The sequence below is a fragment of the Anguilla anguilla genome, chromosome 9 (genome assembly GCF_013347855.1).
Source record: "Anguilla anguilla isolate fAngAng1 chromosome 9, fAngAng1.pri, whole genome shotgun sequence".
Taxonomy (NCBI): domain Eukaryota; kingdom Metazoa; phylum Chordata; class Actinopteri; order Anguilliformes; family Anguillidae; genus Anguilla; species Anguilla anguilla.
Window position 1 is genome coordinate 8,426,345 of NC_049209.1, and position 18,864 is coordinate 8,445,208.

Here is an 18,864-nt window from a genome sequence, read left to right on the forward strand (position 1 = left end):
CTCTCCCTCTCTCTCTGTCACACACACACGCACACACATGCATACACAATTGTGTGCGTATGTCAGCATTAATGCACAAGTGTGTCAATCTCCACCACTTTCCCATGGCTTTGCCGCAGCATGTAATATTTACAGGACTGCATTATACAGTTCACAAACACTTCTGAAATACAAATGCTTTAGGAATGGAAGTTGTTCAGGACTCCGATACTTTCATAACTTGGAAAGTGCCAAAATGCATATGAATCTTTAAATTTACTTTTGCAAAATGTATGTTCTTCTGTATCCCTGAAACAGAAAATGAGGTGAATAAGTCAGTCGTCAGACAAACAAGAGCAAATTCTCTCTTTAAGTGGGCCTGTGGCTGGATATGAACTGTGTGCAGTAGTGCTGTGTGTTGATACAGCATGACAGCATTTGAAATTGGTATAACAGTCCTGACCCAGACAACATGATTTTGGGGGGAATGTGCTACAAATATGCTGTAAACCAAAAGCAACTTCTGAGTCTCGCTCTAGAATAGTGAGGAAATAAATAATCTCACCACAAACATGACATCAGAGCGAATATGATATAAGAGCTTGCTGTGCCAAGAACCACTCTGCGGTCTTCTTGATCTCTACCATGAACGGTGAACTGTGTTATGTTTGTACTCCATAGTTTGTAGCCTCTCTGCTCTTTAACGGCTCTCTCTTCTCTGTTCGTGCTCTATCACTTCTCTGTGCTTACTTTGCTTATGTTCTCCATCCACCTATTTTCTCCTTAGTATCTTATAGCAGCCTCTACTCTCTCACTCCTCTCCCTTCCTGCTCCTTACCCACTTTCTTTAAGGAGTCCCACTCTTGGTAATCTACTTTCTTTAAGGAGTCCCACTCTTGATAATCTACTTTCTTTAAGGAGTCCCACTATGTGAACACACTCCAATTCCTTCCTTCCCTCTTGCTCCTCTCCCAATCTTTCCCCTGCTCTTTTTGATGCTCTCTCAGCTGTACCTGGTCTCTGCCTGCTTTCCCCCACTCTCTCCTACTCTCACTCCTTCTCTCTCTTCTTCTCTCTCCCTTTCTCTCTCTCTTCTTCTTTCTCCTGCTCTCTCCCTTTATCTCTCTTATTCTCTTTCCTGCTCTCCCTTTCTCTCTCCTGTTCTCTCTCCTTCTCTCTCTGCTCTATCTCCTGCTCTCTTCCCTTCTCTCTCCCTTTCTCTCTCTGATTCTCTCTCCTGCTCTCCATTCTCTCTCCTGCTCTCTCCCTTTCTCCCTCTCTTCTTCTCTTTCCTGCTCCCCCCTTCTCTCTCCTGCTCTCTTCCACTCTCTCTACATTCTCCCAGTCGTGTGCGTCAGAGGCTATTATATGCTTGTTGACTCGTTGATGTGGTCGTCCCACAGTAGGGCTGAGCCGGGGAAGAAATCGCCCACACTAATTAAAGCTTAAAGAGAGTAATCAGTGAGAGCCTCCTGTCCTGGAACCACGAATCTACGGCGATGCTGGTGATCACCTAGCTTTGCTCTCAACCATTTTTAAATATCTCAAATATACAGACTAAAGCATCTGTGAGGCTGGCATTTGGAAGCTTGCCATAAAGGTCAGGTAGCGACCGCACTCACTGGAGAGGCCTTCTCTCATATGGGCCAAATTTGGCTTGTTCTGTTGAGTGAGCTTTTAATAACGCCACCTTACTCTGCCTTTCTGCAGGAACATCTCTGCCAACTCAGCCATTTTGCGAGCAACGTGTCAGCAAATCAAATTACCCGACAGAACAAACAACTGGGAATTCTAATACGTGAAAAAGTCGCTGAGCACACATAGTCTAAAATGGCCGACAATGTCCCACGCTGCCCTCCCTCACACCAAAATCGTGGGGGAGGAGCCAATTTCTGATTCCATGCGTATTGCACTAGTTTGGTCACGGCGGGCTGGGTAATGAGACGTGACTGTGTGCAGGGCGAATGAGGAAGCTGAGGGTGATGGCACGTCAGCTGTGGTACTTTTAATGAGGGAAAATGAAAAGGGATAACCTTTCAATTATTTAGAGATTGACAGAGCGGGGCTAATTAAAAACCCCTGGACATTTTGATGCGATTCAGCCCCTCCTCGTTGTTCTCCAAATGTCTACTGTCATCCTCACTCTGGTTCTGGTGGTCTCGCCCCTATGTGAGGAAGGGCAAAATGCCCTCCTCACGCTTCAATTTGGCGACAGAGGGATAATTAAACAACTACCTGCTCAGCCTGTCAGAGGACTGAACTACCCTTGTCTCCTCATCTAACCTGACAAGTAGCCAATCATGGAGCATATAACCATACAAGGGTGCGACGAATTAGCTTACACAAAAATGACACCAAATAGGATTTGAGCTTCTCAGCATCAAGGTCAGTCACATATATGACAGTAAAAACTACCAGGTTGCCTCACAAACAAGGTTTGAGTTTGGTCTATTAACATTTTTGTCGTCAGAATACAAGACAGTAATTCATAACCAAGGCTACTTTGAAATTCTGTGTGAAAACTAGCTTCAACACTAAGTATCAGTATTTCTTGGAGAAAGAACTGTCAAGTTCTTCCTTCCACACTGTGAGAGTTTGAGATTCAGATTGAGACTGCCCTGTGGGATGATTTCCATCTAGTGCGCATAAAGTCCTTTTCATTTCCAAACTTTTTAAATCACCAATTTTGACAGTGAAGCTCCAAAACATTCATTATATTTGTGCGCACATGGGATTGAGGCCGTTTTTGTAGTTGCCTTCCTCCGGCTACACGTGGCCATATGGAAAAAAAAAAACGAATTATTAAAATTGGAATATGTGGAGATGTTTTCAATTCTTATTCTTTTCTCTCTTTTGAGATTGAGTGAAAGCCAGCACCAGAACATGTCCCAGACAGCCCTTACAGCAATCAGTGCAGCACAGCACAGTACAGCCCACAATAACTGCACTTGAGATAGCCCAGGCGATGCACAGCCTCCTTAAGTCTGTTTCTCCCTGCTGCCTAATGTTATTCACCACTCATTTCACGTCCACAGGGGAACTTTAAACACTGACCTACTTACCAGAAGAGCTTCTTGCTTCCAGGTAAAATATAAAATGCAGCTGAACCCCTCACTGGTATGATGAAGGAAGTTAAGGAATTTGCTGTACTAATTAGAGCTTAAACACAAATCTCAGCGCAAACTGTTAATAAGCACAACAATATGATGATGATGATGATGAGAACTATCCTTCTATGCTTCTTGCCTGAAATAAACCCGGGAAACAAGTATCTCTTCGACTACTTCATGAGGGTTTTTCTGTTACAGTAAGAAGATTCGGCAGTTGCGCTATACTGAGTGGATCTATGTTGACACAAACGCACATTGGTTCACTGAGGACTAGTCCACACGCCTCACACACTCTTTATTAAGGATCTGAATGTTTGTCATGCTAATAAAATGCCTTTTGTACAAAGCCCACTGTACCATTCCATAAACCTGAAATGCTCTCACAGTTTACTTTCTCTAATTTCATTTAAGTAAGAGGGGCTGCCCTACTGAATTAATTGTAAAGAAATGTGACTCTGCTGACCGCTTGCAAGTACAAAAAAGATAATAAATCGATATTATCTACACCTTAATGTAAAGAAGAGCCACTATATTGCGTCAAGAGGGGTAAAATAACCTTTCCCTTAATGGATGGGGACCCCTCAGTTTTGTTCTATTCAGACATAATTCTGATCTGAACATATACAAAATATGGATTTGTAGTTAATGTTAAGCCCACAGAAATAACATGATGGGGATGTCACAGAGATCCTGATTAGCCATGATTAAGCATCATGCTTAATCACAGACCAGGGCTGTGGAGGGTCAGTAAAATACCCTCAACATGGACTTCATAATTAATCCAATGATTACACTGGGCACTCACAAACTGCGAGGCAGGTGTCTGTGTGCACTGCACCGAACACTCATTCAAAGCCCAGTCTGAAAGTGCTACTTAATTACCCACAGAGACAATGAAACACACTGGATACATTAGTACAGTTCCTTTATATATAAGCTTTTTCTTTCAGTTCAAAGCACATTTTCATGGTCACTGAGATTCAATCAACATTTGTCCTTAACTTTAACAATTAAAAGCTATTTTTTGTGACGCTATCTTTTGTAAAGAGCCTTCCTGCTATGTGAACTGTTTGACTCAGCCAGAGCTGCCTTCCCATGCAATCCATTCCACCCCCTCACTCCAAACCTATTACAAATCACAGAAAAAAAACCCCAAAAAACTATACAAACCAAAACAAATGCAACTCATTAAAAGCTGGCTACTAATGACCACAGACTTCATGGAAGGCACTCTTTGTACCCCTCCTTTGTACACACACACATGCCCCCCCCCCCCCCCCCCCGCAACAGCCCATGCATACTCCTCCACCCTTAGACGTGAAAGGACACATTGTGTTGAAAGGCACAGATAGGCCCATCGGAGATAGATAGATAGATAGAGAGAGAGACAGAGAGAGAGAGAGAGAGAGAGAGACAGAGAGAGAGAGAGAGAGAGAGAGAGAGAGAGAGAGAGAGAGAGAGAGAGAGACAGAGAGAGACAGAGAGAGAGAGAGAGAGAGAGAGAGAGAGAGAGAGAGAGAGAGAGAGAGAGAGAGACAGAGAGAGAGATTGCAAGTTATGAGCTTGCCTCACTGTGAGTCCACAGTGACTGCACTGTGACCCACAGGCTGGGAGCCAGGTGGCCTCCCGTAGGTGCAGTTATAGGTGCCTCCAGGTTCTTACATCCCAGCCACAGGTCACAAGAGGTGTTAGTCGACCGTCGGGACACATACCGGAAGCCATACATTCTCACAACCACTCTCTATTACAGTAACTACCAGCGTGAGAGCTCCTCGACGGGCAATAAAACAGAGAAGTCTCTCATAGCAGGACACGACAGCATCAGAATGAAGCAGGCTGACCAATCAGCAGGTGCCGCTCACGCAGGGCTTTCCATCTGCCGCTTTATTTCTGGCGGCAGTACGCTGTACTAGCAGTTCAAACGGGAACAGGGACAGAATGCTGTTTATCAGCTGGAAGTGCCAGCGGGTCGCTAGCCGTCTGTCTTTGTGACGCCGGGCCTATTGTCTGAGGCTTTCTGAGGCTGGGTTTGTGTGGAAGTGGGGACCACTGCCTGGCCCACCGTCACAAAGCTGAGAGGTGGCTTTAAGGACAACAGCGGCGGAGTCCACCCCCCCCGCGCGGGGACACACAGGGCCACCAATTCCCCCCCGACCGGCCTTTCGTTTCTTTGCCTTTTTGCTCATCCCTATTCTCGAGCGTCAGGGCATTTGAAGTGCTGGGTACTGGGCAGAGGTGCAGGCTACTGACACTGAGCAGGGGTCCACATAACACCCATGTCCAGAATGACATTTATCATAATGGCTGAATTCTAAGGTTTATGTAACAGGACTGATTTAAGCAGTTCATGCAGCTGTTTCAAACGGTCTACGTGCGATAATATGAATGTCCCCAATTTCCCACAGTTCTACATTTAAGAAACCTGTTCCAGATTTCCAACAATGCTGTGCATATTAAACTCTAACTGGAAGGCAGCTTTATGAATAGCACCTCATAGATTCCATGCTTTCTAGGTTAATAAATACTTGCACTGCTATTACAGGTTTCTATTGCTGTATATCTTTCACCCACTCACTAGGACCGCAGGGTATCACTGACACAAATCATTTACAAAATGGTCCAGTCTCACATTTCAAAGCTGCACCTCACTAAAAAACCTCTTTCAACACATCAAAAATGAGTTACAAGTTATCGCTCAACAGAAACAATTGATAGGGAATCTTTACTCGCAGTCTTACTCTGAGGAGAGAGTAAACAAAAAGAGAGAAGAGGTCATTTGTTTCTCCAACAGGGACAATAGGGCCTCTACAGCACTTCACAACTATCTGCTTTCCTATTCCACCACAACAAAGAACCAATGATTTAATGTTTAAAATACATTACAGTGCATTATATTACACTCACTTAGCGGACATCATGTATATATGCAAACTGCAGTCCCCTTTTGCTAGCAGCGAAAGCCAATTGGTGTGACACCTCTATGAGGGTTGAACAACACACAGCATGGACCTAGGGACTGGAAGGGAGGGGAAAATGAGGGTGTATCCCGTATTCTACCAGGTGTCACCTCAGATGAGTGGCGTTTTTAGGGGAAGCCGTTAGCCTATAAAAACAGGGCTCAGGTGGTGCAGTGTGAGCGGCACCACCGCCCCAATCTGGGCATTACATCACCGCATTTTACAATGTACCAGGTGACGTCATCACTCGGATTGTCAGCTACGCCCCTACGGCTTCCCCCCTCCCCCCCTGCAAAAAAAAAACATAATTAGAATCGAGCTCCCGCATGGAAACCCGTAAGCTCTGCCCTGCTCGGGTGCACAAATCACTGAGGAAGGACAAGCGAAAGCGATGAAAAATCAGCCCAATGGCTGCACTGACTGCAGGCACCTTCGAGTTTCCCCCATGGCGAGCAACCAGCAGAGCTTCACCATCTTCGCCTGCTTGTTGTTGCCTGATCTCCCAAAAGCACCAACTTTAAAAAATATATATTTCTATATATCAGAGATACAAAATAGCCATTACTTCTGGTTCCAGGAAGATGCATAAATATGATGGGACTAAGGAAGGCTCTTCAGGCTGTTCATATATGCCAGTAAAACATATTCAGATTCTCAATTTAGCAGCTCTGTGTTTAAAATGAACTATATTATCATATGGCTATACTATACTATACTAGTAGCCTTTGGGGATTGTCTAAGGTCCCAGCACTGACCTCCTATCAAAAACTCGTCAGACTGGTAACATGGAAACAGTGATTACTGATCGAGCTATTTTTGGTAAGCACCATCCCAAAGAATTAGATCTAATGCATTCCCATGCACTCTATCCATCATTCATTAACCTGTACATCCTCTGATGGAAAATGTGATAGCCACATACACACATACATACACAGGATCTTATTAGGCTATTATGGGTTGGCCAATAGTAAGAGACATATGTGTTAATTCATTTTATTTTTTATGGTAACTACAAGCCATACAATTCAATGCTAGTCAACTTTTTAACCATATGATTACACACATGGATTTATTGTTTCCTGTGCTTTTATAAACAGCAAGTGAAGCTGGGTCTCAGGTTCACTTCCTGTGAGGAAAAGATGAAATTTTTGAGCAACTTGACAAAAATGTGGCCATATCATACCTTACTGGTTTTTAAATGAAGCATTTTACATTTAAAAAAAAAAAAAAGCCAGTTAAAATCACCAGCTGGTGTCAAATCCCTTTTTAGTAAAAACGTGGACAAAATGTATTTGGCCACAAATGGCAGGTACTGCCGGTCGCTTCCTGGCTGAGGCCCAATTACAGAGGCAGCGCCGTACCTCCGAGCAGAAGGAGCGTTCCCCAGGCCCGGGAGCCTTCCACAGGCACGTTATTAATGACGCTTTGGACGGCTCCGCTCGCGCGGAACGCGCGTTCTGCACACGGGCCCCCCCCCCCCCCGAGATCCGCTTCCCGGAGCCAAAAATAGCTCTTCGGAGAAGCCCGCGATTTTCCGGCCCGAGACGAGGCGGTCCTCCCTTCCTTCCGCCAGCGCGGAACACAGAGAGAGGAGCTGAACGCGCGATTGGCGGGGGCAGGGGAACGCGGTAGAGGACGACGCCGGTCAAGGTCAAGGGGCTGCCAGACGCGGGTCACGCGCTTCGTCTATTCAATTTGAAACATCCGTCCAGCATATAAGTGCGTCTCGCACTCTTCTACCGTTTCCTATTCTACCTTCCCTCTGTCTTTTCCTTTTCTCTTTTGCGCCTTTTCCATGCGATAAACAGATTCTGTAATCAAAGTTTAAACAGCACATGGCTTTACAGATATAAATGACCAAGTCATCATGCTGGACAGTAAATTGGGTGATTCCGTTTCCACTTCACTGCCCCACCCAGGATGTTAGTGAAACCGAAATGTAACACGCTTAGCTCCGTCCCATTTGTTCCTCTCTTTCTCTCAGGCAATCCCCCTCTCCCAGCCGTTTTCTCCCCACATTGCTTCATCTTTCCCTGTTTCCCCTCCTTCACTGTGCCACCGATGGGCGTAGTGCAGCTCTCTCATCAAACCCCGGTTTTAAAAAAAAGCCCACAGCCGAGGGAACCTCCCCGGCAGCCCAGTCTGACTGTGATTAAATATGAGGGGGGGGGGAGGGGGGAAAGCTCCAGCCCAGCGATGATGGCGGACAAAGATGAATTCCTGTTGTCAAAAGCAACAGCAGCGAGGAAGAGATGATCACAGCGGAGGGCTGTGTGAAAGAGAACCGCAGGACACCCAGAGCACAGGGACAGTAATGAAATCCAAAGGCCCTGGGTTCACATTTGGGGGCCAGATCAATGCTACTGATATTAATGGAATCCTGGGCCCGTGATTTCATTAAACCACTAAATGCAGGATTTATGAGCTCCTTAAAGCCATCTGCTGACAACGATGCCGTTATAGGTGAACCTGAGTGAGCTCCTTGTTGTCTGACGCCAAATTTAGGAGGCCAGACAGACCGATTACTGTTTTTCATCGTCTTAAATTCCGTGACCGACTGAAAGGTTGAAGGAATCATACTGCATAATTTAAACAAACACACCTTTCAGGCTGGCTTGCAAGCATCCACTTGAGGCACAGCTGATAAAACTTCACTGCTGCACCAGGTATTAAAGCTGCAGCAGGTAACTTTTTTTAGAATGATATTGGGGAAAGGTCATGCTTAATTGTTACTGTAGCAATCATAGAAAGAGCTGCTGTAATTTCTACACGGTGAAACCAAAGTGTATGGAAATATCTATAAAAGTGTATAATAGTCACTCACTGTTTCTAGGCATGTTTTGTGCATTTTACTCATTTAGATTTAGCCTAATAGTTGCCATAAGTTACAAAATCATTTGCATCTTACAAGAGGGTTGATTATAACTATATAATCTATTGGCTATTTTATAAATATTAAAAAACACAACATTTAGCAGTGTAGGACAATTTATAATAAATGTGTGGCTTGATTGGTACAGAATCCATTGGGAAATAAAACATTTGTTCGTGTTTTATTTAAGCTACGTTATATCACACAATCAAAGAGCTGGACTACGCTGTCAGCTAATTGATTTTAATTTTACTCAAGCACATGTTTGTAATTACAATACAAAGACATTAACGGGGTAATAAACACTCAATCATGTTTTTTGAGCTCTAATGCCGAGTCTCCCTTCTCCATTTGACACATCACATTAATTATATTGCTAAAAAAATGAATTAAGCCCTGCCGCTGTATTTTGTGCAAAAAAAAAAAAAAATAGCCATGCACTGCCCCCCAAAGATGAAAAGTTTTGTTTCGTTTTACCCTGGAGACCAGCCCACATCTGTGACGTAGATGTGGGTAAAAACCTGCTTTTTATGTAAGCAAGTCAATACCCCATCTCCGCCCCTCTTCTGGATTGATGGGTAAATATTATGTATTCAAACCAATCTAATACGATTGCAAAAATTACCCTCCTCATTTCAAACCGCCTGTGGTCAAGTTGTGACAGCTATTTTTTTCTCTTTAGGTTAGCTTAGCAAGAAATCTTTATTAGTATTTTCTTATTCCATTCCAGTTCTTTTACTATATTGGACTTTAGCTCTAAATCTGGCATTTTAGTAGTTTGTGAGGAATAATTAGTAGTAGAAGTATTTTATAGTTCGTTCATTGTTAAGATTAACAATTTGAATAGACTCGTTTTTATGACTGTACATAGTTTTTCCAATTGTCATTTTAGTCTTTTCTAATTGTAGTATTTTCAAATTTTAGTATTTTTTCTATTGCAACAAGTAGGTTAAGTCTGGCTGTTCTCCAATTTTAGCTAAGAATAGCTAGAATGGGTTCACTTCTTACGTTGTAGTATGGAATTCTAATACAGAAAACCGATTCTAGTAAAATTCATACTGAGTCTGGGAATAATGACTGGTTCCCCTTCCCTTCTATACTCTACAAAAACAGTCACAAGGTGATGTCACAAAGGAATGTGCTTGTCCTCCACTAGGTCACCACTAGCTGCCTAGTATCACACTGTGTGTCTTGGAGTGTGAAATATAGCCACTGGATCTTGGGGGAGTATAGCAGTGCTGTTCATGTTGTTCGAATTTCAGGGCTCCAGAGCTGCAGGGAAAAATCATTGCACCAGTGGCAATTCTAAATTAGAATTTTTGTTTACATATTATTGGTCAATAACAATGGCCCATGTTTAAAAAAAAAAAAAAATAATTTTTAAAAAAGCCAAAGAAAGAAAAGGTCAGACCAAAATAATCTGTTTTTCGGGCCTGAAGGCCTTATAAGGACAAAACGCACACTTCCAGCCGCTCAGCATCGAAAGCCTTTTAACTGAGTTATGGCCGCATTAGGGCTGTGGCGGTCGCAGGCGTGGCTGTGGCACCCTACAGCCATTATTCTGCATCACAGAACGCGAGGGAGAGCACGTTAGCTCGCGCCTGCGCGGGTGGGTTGTCTGGGCGAGAGAGAAATGTAAATGGCCCGAGACATTATTTGAAATGGAGAATTCAATTACGTGCAAATCAAGACGGGGATCAAGATGGCTCACCTCACAAAGCCTGCTGGTATGTTTGGGGGGTTGGGGGGGGGGGGGGGGAGATGCAGACAAAGGCTATTATTTCAACCGAGCAGAAGGAAGCGTGGCTGATCAATTTCATTTGTGACCTTCCAGCACGTTCCGCGCAACGACACAAAGAGGACCCAGGCTTTGTGTCGCCTCAGCACAATCGCACACATGCTTTCCCCGGCTCTGCTGAAAAAAAGGACTTCTGAACGATACAGCCAACATCTGGCATGCATTTAAAAAATGAGGACAAAGCCTGGCTTTGCGGCACAGGTGCCACTCCGCGATGTATTTACTCTTTATTCCTGAAACCAAACGGCACCTTATGACTCTTACATAAGCTTATGTTCGCAGGCATTGACAGACACGATGTTTAAGGGCAGGTGAGGGATTTAAACTGAAATAAACTGAATGAAACAAGGTCACTTCTTGCCCACTCAAAAACGCATTAGCTGCTCGGTAATGAGGGCATTACAGTATCAGCTGTTCGTGCAGGTGCTCAGAATCCAGCCTGGTTGCTGGGAAATTAATATAACTTGGACAGAACCAGAGCACCATCCATTTCAGGAGCAACACAGATGCTGACATCTTATCATCTTATATTGTTCAAGAGGCAGAGACAATGGCTGGCAGTGAAATGGCCCTGAAAGGATTATTGAGTTTTAAGAACAAATAGTGTGTCTGGCATTGAACCCACTTGGCTGAGGACTGCTGTTCAGGCCATGCAGACAAGACTTTAAACAGTCCTGTGGCTCCTAGGGTGGTTGCCATGGAGATGAAAAAAGAGTGAAACGGGATCAGGGAAAGTGAGAAACAAACTGGTGCACATACAAGAGCCGTGCAGATTTTCGTTCACAATTTCTTGTTCGGGCCACGCGTGGACGTTGTGCTCAAAAACACACGTGGACAAAGAAAATGCCACAAACGCACACACATGAGCACAAATACACAAGCACACACATGCTCATGTGTGTCCACAGATCCGCTGTATAAGGACAAAAATAAGGAAGGTCAGGAGCACCGCCATTTCTGGAAGTCTCCCTGTGATGTCCAAACTCAGGTGTGAGTTTACTTCTGACCTCTCATGGACCATCTCCAAACCTGAGCACAGGTACACTTTTGTACACCTGCCATGTTATTCACCGGCTTCAAAGGAAACCCAGTGTTGCTGTTCTACACCTGGCACTACAATGGAACTGTATAGAGCACCTCCTCCATTTTCAGTGCTCACTGAACAGAGAAACCTCTGAACTGCTGCTGTAACAGAGTACTGACATGAATCCAATAGGCTTTGAGGGGACTGGGTTGGGGGGAGGGGAGTAGACCTTGCGGGCTTTCATTCAAGAAAGAAAATAATAATGGATGTATACAAATGTTGAATTTATGTTAAATTTACATTCAGTTAGAATTTTCCTTCTTATGTTTCTTTTTTTGCACTTCAGTTTAAGATCAATTTTTTTCTCAACCACAATAAAGGGGCAAAAAGGAAAGGAGGAGAAAGGAGCACAGCATCTTTCTGCGCACGCAATTATGTTTCGATATTCAAGCTATTGTTCTTACGACAGACAGCAAGCTGCGTCCACCACTCACATCCTCATGTAATTCCCTGCGAAAACCCTGGGGTACCATCATCTCTACACACTGTAAAAGTCCACAATGAAAATTCTTATCAAGAGGTAATTAATCAAATCTAGCGCCTGCTCGGCTGATATTTGAAGTCGCTACTGATCTTTCCATAAACAGAATTTTTAAAAAGGCCCCATCGCTGCAGTCTTCCTAGTAGTTTCAAAAACCAAGGAAGGTATTCCTACGCCATCTCTTATTTGAAGCTATAGCACCATCCCAAAAAGAAATTTCAATTTTAAATGAACACAACAGAAGGAGCGAGGGACATGCATGAATGGTACTCACTAGAGATTATGGGAAATGTTTAATTCATAAACTCGGAATCAGATCAGGCTAGTGCCTGGCTTGCACAGTTCTTCAGTTTCTCTACCACGAAGCATCCTGATTTTTTTCAGTCAGCTGTCCATTTGTTTTCTGTTCTTTATTTTCCTTTTGCTCCTGAATGTCCTTTGTCCAACCTTTTTATATCACAGCACAGGCTTCAGCGAGTGCACGTGGCTGCCATGGATCCCTCCTCCCCCCACCGCAAATGTGTCTGTTTTTATGGCTGGGCTCCCTCTGGAGGGAGCAAACACACACAAAGGCGTCTTTTTGGACGTCATAAATAAAACAGCGCTCCTGCCTTTTACCTGCAATTACAGCAGCGACCACAAGCGCCCTTCTAATCCACTGACACAGTATCCGCCTTTGTTTGTGTCTGTCTGTACCTCTGTGTGTGTGTGTGCCTGTGTGTGTACCTGTGCAGATGTGCTTGTGTGCGTGTGCATGTGTGTGCGTGTGCATGTGCGTGTGTGTGTGTGTGTGTGTGTGTGTGTGTGTGTGTGTGTGTGTGTGTGCTTGCTGTAGCACATTATTTGGGGAAAAGAGCTCTGTTCTGTCCTGTGAGCCAGAAAATTGCTTTTAATAGACATTTACAAATCTAATTAAATTTGCCGGAGCTGAATTTATTATACTGATTAAATAATAAAAAAAACACATCCAAAGTTTCACCTCTGGTCTCCAGCAGGGCACCCCGTACACGGTAACAGTGCATGAAAGCCAATGTCACGCAGATGGTAATGAGCTTACTCAGGTTTATAATTGTTGCACCGCCCAGCCTCCGCAGCCGCTATATTTTCTTGAGAATTAAAAAGACGCCCTATGGCTACAGCGCATGCAGCGCTTGGTATAGGTGATAACGTGCGCGGCCTTCCACAGACGGGATTAATTCGGTGTTATCTCACATACAAAAATAAACCCACACAACAACAAAAAACCCCCTACTACCCCTCCTCTCCCCTCCCACAGCGGGCATCTCGCCTCCTATTTTTTTTTTCCCCACCCGGCATCTCCGTTCATCCCCATTTTCTCTCCTCAATTAGCCCGGGCTGGCAGACTGCCAGCGCCGCCTCGTATACATCACGCGGCCGACGCTCTGATTGGCCGAAGCCGTGTCCCAGGGACACACAGGTGCACTGCGGTACGGCTCCATAAATTCAGCGACAGAAAACGAGCTGTGAATGCAGGGCTTCCCCAGACACCGAGGCGAAGAGGCGCGGCTGCGCAAAAGCTCGCAGCTCAAGTAAATAAGGTCATAACGAACCGTAAAATTCTTCGAAAGAGATTCTGGCCGATGATCTTCGCCGCGGAACCCCGGGTCTCCCGCTGGCACAGAAGACTAAAAGGGTTGGTGCCAAACAGCACCGCCGAACACACCGGCGTCTGCTTTTTTCCCCCCGTCTGTCTGAGAGTTCAGATTTTACGTCTGGGCCAGTACGGTGTGCGATCGCACAGCTTGAAAATGTCATAACATTTGTTTGACGGCGAGCAATCGGATGACTATTCCTGCTCTAAAGGTCATCGCAGCGATGCGTTGTGGGAAGAAAAGGTGCGGAAAAAGAGCACGAAGGAAAGCTATGGAGAACAGCAATGCTCAGGCTTCCCAAGCACAACCACACGAAGCTTGGATAAGACATGGCCACGCGCGGGCCTGCACTGGAGTGACCTCGTCTGAAACCGACCGGCACTTCCTGCCATAGAGTTGGCAGCAGCCGCCAGATAACTCAGCCAGCCTTATGTGGTGCAGCCCGGTTGACTTGACTTGACTTGTACCACAGAAGCCAGAGCAGGGTAAACTGCATACGATGCTGTAAGAAAAACTCCACAGAGGGGGGGAGGGCGGGATCCATGGAAGTCAGGAGCTGATTGGCAGAGATGCAGGCAACGCTAAACAAGTGCCGTCTCAGCATCTGCAGTGCGGTGGGGAGATCCAGCGATCAGAGCCCCCGTGCTTTCCCCCCTGGCCTGCATCTCGCCCCGCAATGCCCTGTCCTCTCTTTTCCATGTCCTCTCTTTGTAAAAACACTCTTGCATATCTTTTGAAAAAAAAAAAAAAAACTTTTGCCAGCAAAAAAAAGTTAAAAACAGAATGCATTTATAAGAACAAATAAGAGCCCTTATCCTGTGATCTGTGACGTTGTGCACCCCAACCCCCCAATCTCGTGAGAAGCAGAGCCCACGTTCTCCTCCAGGCTTTGCCTGCGCGTCTCACCTGCAGAATGAAAGCGCCGCACTTCAGTCAATCCCCTCATTACCAGCCCTATTCCCCACTGAATCAGACACAGCCGCCAGTCAATAAAACGCAGCCTAGGACAACACAAGGGAAAGGGAGACAGAGGATATCCCACAGAGGAGATACTTTACTTAGTCTGAAGAGAAGAGGGGTGCTATCAGAATCAATCTCATTACACATCTTCTACACACAGGACAAAGTTGCATGTGTTTTTTTCTTATTTTTTTGGGGGGTGTGGGGGGGGGGGGGGGTGGACTATTAAACTGCATTTCCGATCAGCACCATCTGGTTAGAGGTAGGACTCCCATCAGCTGGCCCCATGCTATTTCAGCATACTGTGAAGGTCGTCTGCATAATGGCTGAGCTAACGCATTGATGAAGCTGAGTGTCCTTTCCCCATTGCCCCATTACTGAGAAACTGAAGACGGTCACATACCAGAGTTCAGATGGATGAACTGTTAATGTGAGCAGGTAGGGAGTGAGCGCTGCCAGTATTTTAAACCCAAACTCTAAACGAATCCCACTCTAAATGAATCCCACCTGCTGAGGGACAAGGGCGATATGCTTGTATCGCTGCGTGCCGCAGAGTCTACTGTAATCAATCATATTGCCAGTAAACCCGTTCAGGATCATCCGTGTGCAATAATTCATCTACCCAAAAATTCATGCCACTCAGTGTGGTACCATGAAGACTGGGGTTGTGTTTCTCTTGAAAGATGTGTCACTTGGCATCGTTTTCGGCCAGATGGACAAATTTGGCATCATAGGGGCTGATGCAAAATATTTTAATGACTTTCATTTTCAGCAATGAGACCACTAATCAAGTGCTACCGAGCATGGCTAAGACAGATCCAACATGAATAGAAATTTCGAGAACCAATTACTTGTGTCACCAGTACAAGACATTGATACAGTCGATTGACTTAGTTTAATTTAATTTCAGATAATTTCTTGTTAAAATTTAGTGAAAATATATTTATAGTTGTCCTGTTTCCCATATTTTGTGTGGTATACAGCACAGAGACAGTAGTTTTTTCTAAAACTGTCAACCAGATAAGAAATGCTTGGTGAAATTAGTTGCTTAACAAAAGATATTTCACAGGACTGAGACTACCCTGCCTATGAAAAACTTTTATTATAGACGAAGCCATTATAAATTCCATATACGGGAACATCTGAATCACTATCAATGTTGACTGCAGGTAATGGTTCATGGGACGTAAAATTGCTTATTGATCATAATATAAAAAACAGATCTCCACCTGAGTCAGCGAAAGCAGGGCTCATACTAGAGACAGCTGTAAACTTCAGCTTAGATAAGTTCTAATGTTGAAATTTATGCTGCTTGAAAGGACAGAGTCTTTAAAATACACCATATAAAAACAATTTCACAGATGTTATGCTTGCATTAATATTTAAGCAGAACCACGTTCGATATTTCTACTGGAGATTAGAGTTTTGCTTTGTCTTTGTCAGGAACTCCCTGTGGTAATAGCAGCATTGGTCACCCTCGACTGTGAGGACGTTTTGCACTGGACATCTTTACCTGGGTAAAAGTGACAGATTTGAAGTGCGACCAGAGGAACTCCACTAGGGCAATGTGGACCTCAAATTAGGCAAGTGAACAGCCCAGTAGCCCAGTAGCACATGATTGGTTCATCTATGGAGCTAACCAGCACAAACAGCTATTACAACATTCACTCTAATTCTCATGTGACTCACAATGAAGGTTCAACATCACTCACAATTAACAGTGGAATGTACATTGTACATCTCTGGAGTCCCGTAGGAAAAAAAGCTTGATAGATATATGCGGAACATTCCATCTTATGGCCCAAAGAGACTCATTGATTACAAAGTCGAAGCATGTGGCTACAACTTGACACAATGCTATTGGCAGGAAAAAAACCAGCCTTACAAAGCCAGACACAGAAAATATGCTTATAGCGAAGCTAGAGAATACATTTCAGACTTGTCAAAACTAAAAAAAAAATTTTTTTATCCTGATGCTTTCCATAGCCAAGCAATCTGTTCAGGGATTCAGCACGTTGGCTCACCACACAGACCCTCACCGAACGAATGAACGATGCAGTGACACGTGTGGACAGCAGGGGGTGCTCTGCTCCACAGACTGCTCACGGGCACGTCTCCCACAAAGAGCAGCGTTCCACACAATGGGGAATGTCACCTCCAAGAGTCGGCACAAGGACACACTCAGCTCGAGAGTGAAGAGAATGACCAGGTGCAGACAGACTAATGCATTCACCGATGTACTAAGGACGACTCCCTCAGTCAAGAGAGGCAGGAGACCAAAGTTCACATTTGCAAGAAGACATGGTGTGCGGTGCGCATGATGATTACAATTACATGCCACTCATATTTTTTCTATATACTTTTTCCATGGTTTTTTCTTTTCCTCATAACCCATCAAGTGTATGCAGTTCAGTTTTTTTTACTTCAATTTAAATTTAATGCAAATTCAACCAATGCTTTTTCTGTGAGCACCTTTGTCAATGTTCCACAATGCAAACAGGTACACATAAATGCACACACATCCACACAAATACATACATGCGCACATACATGCAGACATACACACACACACACACACACTCATGCGCACGCACACACATACACACGTACGCACAGCACATGGGCGCACACAATGGCTGTCCACTCCACTCCACTACGAACCATGCCGTCAGAATGCATGTGGCAAGGGGGGCTGTGGTTTAATCGTGTTTATGGCAGTCAGGCTCACAATATAAAACGATGGATAACCAACCCCCTGACCAGACAGACAGCGAAACAAACACACACACACACAAACAGGCTGCGCAGCGTGTCCCCACAATAGCAGCGATGCGCCCGCTTCACCCCGGCAGCCCTCCACACACACACACGGACGCACACAGCGCGCGGGCGCTGAGAAGAGCACACACACTTACCCTGCCCGAGAGCCAGCGTGCAGCCGCCCAGCCGGGATCCAGCGCGAGTGCCGCTGTCATTTCCCTCCCCTTTGTTTTTCACTGCGTACCCTTCCCTCTGTTCGCGGCTCCCCCTCCCCAGCCGCCTCAGCCCTGATCAAGCTCGCGTGCAGTAAATCAGGGGAACGAGCGCCTTAACCCCTCCGCCCCCGAGCTGCCTCCCCGCACGCTCCCACCGTACCTCCCGCACCTCCCACTCGCACACTCCCCCGTCCCCCCCCTCTCCGAACCGCCTCTCCGTCAGTATCGCTAATCGAGGGGCGCGGGCCGGGAGACGCCTGGGTCGGAGACCCGCGTTACCTCAGAGAGGGTGTGTGTGTGTGTGTGTGTGTGTGTGTGTGTGTACATGTGTGCGTGCGTGTGTGTGTGTGTGCGTGGGTGTGTGTGTACCTGTGTGTACGTGTGTGTGCATATGTGCATGTGTGTGTGTGTGTGTGGGTGTGTGTACACGTGTGTGTGCGTGTGTGTGTGTGTACATGTGTGCGTGTGTATGTGTGCATGTGTGTGTACATGTGTGTGTGCCTCTGTGTGTGTGTGTGTGTGTGTGTATGTGCAGTGCATGCATGAGAGTCTCTGTCTGTTCATCTTTGTGTCCCCAGTGACTTCACACCCTCTCATGCCCCCATCTACAAACTGGCACGCTAATTAGCGCTGCAATCACTTCACAGCGCGGAGCTCTCCTCCTGACTGGGATTTACATGAAAAATTAAACAATGAATCAAAATGTAACACTGCCCCCAGCCCCATCGCTCCGCCATCACCTCGGCTGCTTTGTCTTATCGAAGAGAACCCGGGCCTCCTCTCTTACTTTCTGTGGGCAGTAGCATCGTGAACACAACATTGTGTTGAATGGCTGAGCAGTTAAAGGTGATCATCTTCATCCTTTTAACTGCTGCATAAATATGCATACAATATTCATCCTCACTTCGGTTCAGCTCCTCCTTTCTTTCTTCCCCATCCCAGTAAGCTCGCTCTCCACCCGCACCCACCCCAGCTCCCACCCTCTGACTCCGTCTCCCTCCATCTGCCCCTTACATTCCCCTTCTCTTTGTC

At 45.4% G+C, this 18,864-nt stretch overlaps 1 protein-coding gene across 3 annotated transcripts in view; it reads right to left on the minus strand.

Annotated features, from left to right (window-relative positions):
* Window positions 1-18,864, minus strand: part of mtus2a (microtubule associated tumor suppressor candidate 2a) — a 77,191-nt gene that overhangs the window by 46,954 nt on the left and 11,373 nt on the right. The window contains exon 1 of one of the 3 annotated variants that reach the window (XM_035435125.1): window positions 17,773-17,893. The exons of the other annotated variants lie outside the window; for them this stretch is intronic. The gene's annotated coding sequence lies outside the window, so the exon portion shown is untranslated. Of the gene's footprint in view, window positions 1-17,772; window positions 17,894-18,864 lie in introns of those variants that run through there. 3 annotated transcript variants of the gene reach the window in all.